This window comes from Schistocerca piceifrons, unplaced genomic scaffold (genome assembly GCF_021461385.2).
Source record: "Schistocerca piceifrons isolate TAMUIC-IGC-003096 unplaced genomic scaffold, iqSchPice1.1 HiC_scaffold_1246, whole genome shotgun sequence".
Classification (NCBI taxonomy): domain Eukaryota; kingdom Metazoa; phylum Arthropoda; class Insecta; order Orthoptera; family Acrididae; genus Schistocerca; species Schistocerca piceifrons.
In genome coordinates, this window is record NW_025727066.1 from 5,001 (window position 1) to 10,000 (window position 5,000).

The 5,000-nt window shown below is 52.7% G+C and overlaps 1 non-coding gene across 1 annotated transcript in view; it reads right to left on the reverse strand.

The window, feature by feature from the left end:
* The window catches only part of LOC124730649, a 1,909-nt gene extending 359 nt beyond the window's left edge, over positions 1 to 1,550 (reverse strand). The window contains exon 1 of the ribosomal RNA XR_007008037.1: positions 1 to 1,550. This exon is cut by the window's left edge and continues 359 nt beyond it. This is a non-coding gene — a ribosomal RNA (small subunit ribosomal RNA).
* Between the last annotated feature and the right edge of the window lie 3,450 nt (positions 1,551 to 5,000).

A 5,000-nucleotide genomic window follows, 5' to 3' on the forward strand; every position in this document is an offset into this window, starting at 1 on the left:
AAGGGCATCACAGACCTGTTATTGCTCAATCTCGTGCGGCTAGAAGCCGCCTGTCCCTCTAAGAAGAAAAGTAATCGCTGACAGCACGAAGGATGTCACGCGACTAGTTAGCAGGCTAGAGTCTCGTTCGTTATCGGAATTAACCAGACAAATCGCTCCACCAACTAAGAACGGCCATGCACCACCACCCACCGAATCAAGAAAGAGCTATCAATCTGTCAATCCTTCCGGTGTCCGGGCCTGGTGAGGTTTCCCGTGTTGAGTCAAATTAAGCCGCAGGCTCCACTCCTGGTGGTGCCCTTCCGTCAATTCCTTTAAGTTTCAGCTTTGCAACCATACTTCCCCCGGAACCCAAAAGCTTTGGTTTCCCGGAGGCTGCCCGCCGAGTCATCGGAGGAACTGCGGCGGATCGCTGGCTGGCATCGTTTATGGTTAGAACTAGGGCGGTATCTGATCGCCTTCGAACCTCTAACTTTCGTTCTTGATTAATGAAAACATACTTGGCAAATGCTTTCGCTTCTGTTCGTCTTGCGACGATCCAAGAATTTCACCTCTAACGTCGCAATACGAATGCCCCCGCCTGTCCCTATTAATCATTACCTCGGGTTCCGAAAACCAACAAAATAGAACCGAGGTCCTATTCCATTATTCCATGCACACAGTATTCAGGCGGGCTTGCCTGCTTTAAGCACTCTAATTTGTTCAAAGTAAACGTGCCGGCCCACCGAGACACTCAATAAAGAGCACCCTGGTAGGATTTCAACGGGGTCCGCCTCGGGACGCACGAGCACGCACGAGGCGGTCGCACGCCTTCGGCTCGCCCCACCGGCAGGACGTCCCACGATACATGCCAGTTAAACACCGACGGGCGGTGAACCAACAGCGTGGGACACAAATCCAACTACGAGCTTTTTAACCGCAACAACTTTAATATACGCTATTGGAGCTGGAATTACCGCGGCTGCTGGCACCAGACTTGCCCTCCAATAGATACTCGTTAAAGGATTTAAAGTGTACTCATTCCGATTACGGGGCCTCGGATGAGTCCCGTATCGTTATTTTTCGTCACTACCTCCCCGTGCCGGGAGTGGGTAATTTGCGCGCCTGCTGCCTTCCTTGGATGTGGTAGCCGTTTCTCAGGCTCCCTCTCCGGAATCGAACCCTGATTCCCCGTTACCCGTTACAACCATGGTAGGCGCAGAACCTACCATCGACAGTTGATAAGGCAGACATTTGAAAGATGCGTCGCCGGTACGAGGACCGTGCGATCAGCCCAAAGTTATTCAGAGTCACCAAGGCAAACGGACCGGACGAGCCGACCGATTGGTTTTGATCTAATAAAAGCGTCCCTTCCATCTCTGGTCGGGACTCTGTTTGCATGTATTAGCTCTAGAATTACCACAGTTATCCAAGTAACGTGGGTACGATCTAAGGAACCATAACTGATTTAATGAGCCATTCGCGGTTTCACCTTAATGCGGCTTGTACTGAGACATGCATGGCTTAATCTTTGAGACAAGCATATGACTACTGGCAGGATCAACCAGGGAGCTGCGTCAACTAGAGCTGAGCAGCCGGCCGCCCGGGAGTGTGTCCCGGGGGCCCGCGCGAACACGCAAGCGTCCGCTCAATCATTCTGCAAACAGGAGGAGGCTGAGCTCCCCTGCACAATACACCTCGAAACCCTCTCAGGTCCCGGCGGCGCGCAGCGCCGTCCCAAGTACTTGGTCGGGTTCGAGAGAGGCGCAATCGCCCGGAGTTAGGCGAGTAGACGCTTTCGGTGCGACCACCCGTGCTCCCAACTGAGCTTGCCGCTGCCGACAGAGGCCCGGGAGCGTGCTGTCGTGGCATTGCCGGCGGGAGACAACACGCGCCACCTACGGTGACCGGCAGCTCCAACGCCAGCGCCACAGAAGGACAAAAGCCCCACTTGGGTGCCGAAGCGAACTCTCCCAGCACAGCGCACGCGCCAACACATCCGCACAGCTGCGATACAAACCACCAGCGAGAACCGCTGGGGCGACCGAGCAGCAGACGGCGTCGCGGCGCCGAGCGCCGGGCGGCGGCGCATCCTCAACGCACACAGTCCTCAATCGGACCAGCACACTGAAGATGTCCACCGCGCTTCGCACCGGGCCCGCGAGGACCTACTTTGGCCGCACGGCGCCGCGCGCAGGGTGCGCCGGCGCGCAGCTGCGACGCCTGCCGCGTCCGTCGGCCGGCGCGCCTGCCACTGGCCGCCCCCACCAGCCGGCTGTAGCGCGTGCGCCCACGCACCGCGCGGCCAGCACGCCGGGAGGCGCCCCCTCACCGGCCGGGGACGGTCCCACCCAGCCACCGCCGCGTATCGCTTCACACCCAGATGCCGTTCAGTTTCGTCGGCATGGTGGGTATCGCTGGAACAACCGGTTCGTACCTCAACCTATCGTCGCCATCACCGATTCACCCCTAGCGAGAACAACCGCACCACAACAGGTTACCATTTGTTCATTTGCGTAACTTCACCAGAAAACGCAGGCGTCCATCGCCATTTGCAACTTCAACGATTATTGCATGCCTGTGTCAGGTGTCACGCCACACTACGTCTGCCCACATACACGCAACAAAATGTGCACGCCTAGACAATACGTGGAAGGTGGCCCCCGTACGTATGCGATGTCCATTGCTCGAACGACTGTCAACCGGCCTCTGTAGCATGTCGCAGATATGGAACGCGGTGCACCATGCCATCACGGTGTGTGAGGAGAGACGACTAGGTCCGAATACATCAACAGACAGCTCATGCTGATCGCCATCCACGGCGTCCGTTCCTCCCACACGTCTCTATGGCGTACCACACTGCAATCCAGCTCTCATAGGGAGACGACACGTAGCTGCGTGCACAATATTTGCACTGTATGGTCCGCCGTTTTTGGGCGCAGTCGTTGTACGGTCACACATGTGCCACGATGTATCATTCGGTACATAAGGACGAATGTGCAGTACAGATTGTGGTTTACGCGTACGACATTAGCGGACGGTTGACACAGGCCGCACCACAACGTAGCCTGAGTACGTCGCATGCGAAGGGCATTGAACATGCAAACTTCTCACCAACCAGCTTGCGAAGGCAGGGGGGCAAGGTGGGGACGTGGGGAGGGGCGGCATGTACGTCCTGCTGCCATCCACATTACAGTGTACAGCAGGAGCATGTGGAAAGTCAGCAAGACTTGCAAGGTGTTTAACATGAAGCGATACACAGGGGAGCGGGCAGTGCGAGTAGCGAACTATATTGCGAGGGTTGCGGGTGGGCAACACTACACTAATTGAACGAGTCGTATAACAATTACAGAGCAGGTTTAGGCGACAACATGGGTTACGTTAGGGGACAACGTGGGTTACGTTAGGGGACAACGTGGGTTACTTTAGGGGACAACGTGGGTTAGGTTAAGGCACAACGTGGGTTAGGTTAAGGCACAACGTGGGTTAGGTTAAGGCACAACGTGGGTTAGGTTAAGGCACAACGTGGGTTAGGTTAAGGCACAACGTGGGTTAGGTTAAGGCACAACGTGGGTTAGGTTAAGGCACAACATGGGTTAGGTTAAGGCACAACATGGGTTAGGTTAAGGCACAACATGGGTTAGGTTAAGGCACAACATGGGTTAGGTTAAGGCACAACGTGGGTTAGGTTAAGGCACAACGTGGGTTAGGTTAAGGCACAACGTGGGTTAGGTTAAGGCACAACATGGGTTAGGTTAAGGCACAACATGGGTTAGGTTAAGGCACAACATGGGTTAGGTTAAGGCACAACATGGGTTAGGTTAAGGCACAACATGGGTTAGGTTAAGGCACAACATGGGTTAGGTTAAGGCACAACATGGGTTAGGTTAAGGCACAACATGGGTTAGGTTAAGGCACAACGTGGGTTAGGTTAAGGCACAACGTGGGTTAGGTTAAGGCACAACATGGGTTAGGTTAAGGCACAACATGGGTTAGGTTAAGGCACAACATGGGTTAGGTTAAGGCACAACATGGGTTAGGTTAAGGCACAACATGGGTTAGGTTAAGGCACAACATGGGTTAGGTTAAGGTACAACATGGGTTAGGTTAAGGTACAACATGGGTTAGGTTAAGGTACAACATGGGTTAGGTTAAGGTACAACATGGGTTAGGTTAAGGTACAACATGGGTTAGGTTAAGGTACAACATGGGTTAGGTTAAGGTACAACATGGGTTAGGTTAAGGTACAACATGGGTTAGGTTAAGGTACAACATGGGTTAGGTTAAGGTACAACATGGGTTAGGTTAAGGTACAACATAGGTTAGGTTAAGGTACAACATAGGTTAGGTTAAGGTACAACATAGGTTAGGTTAAGGTACAACATAGGTTAGGTTAAGGTACAACATAGGTTAGGTTAAGGTACAACATAGGTTAGGTTAAGGTACAACATAGGTTAGGTTAAGGTACAACATAGGTTAGGTTAAGGTACAACATAGGTTAGGTTAAGGTACAACATAGGTTAGGTTAAGGTACAACATAGGTTAGGTTAAGGTACAACATAGGTTAGGTTAAGGTACAACATAGGTTAGGTTAAGGTACAACATAGGTTAGGTTAGGTTAGGTTAGGTTACACGTTGTTGTAAGGAAAGGTGTAGGGGGGGGGGGGCGGGGGCGGCAGGTTCGTTGATAGTGATTATAGTAAGTGAATGCTTGTGACATGATCAGATTTGTCACGTCAGGATGCACCTTTGGCTTATTAGAGGCGGCGCTCCAATTCTATGCTTGTGTGAGACCTGTGTCTTTGACTCATGTCATTGTTTGTGCGCTGTGACAGGAGGTACTATTGTGATGTTGGGTGCACCGTTGTATAGGACATGTGTGGGTGTTGGTGCCTGGTCTGCGCAATGGTGGATGTCGAAAGGCTGGGATATTGTATTTTCCGCATGGACCTCCTGGTCTGGTTGTGATAGTGTGGATTGTGTAATGTGGCGGAGAAGATGCACTGGATGTTGTTCCATGC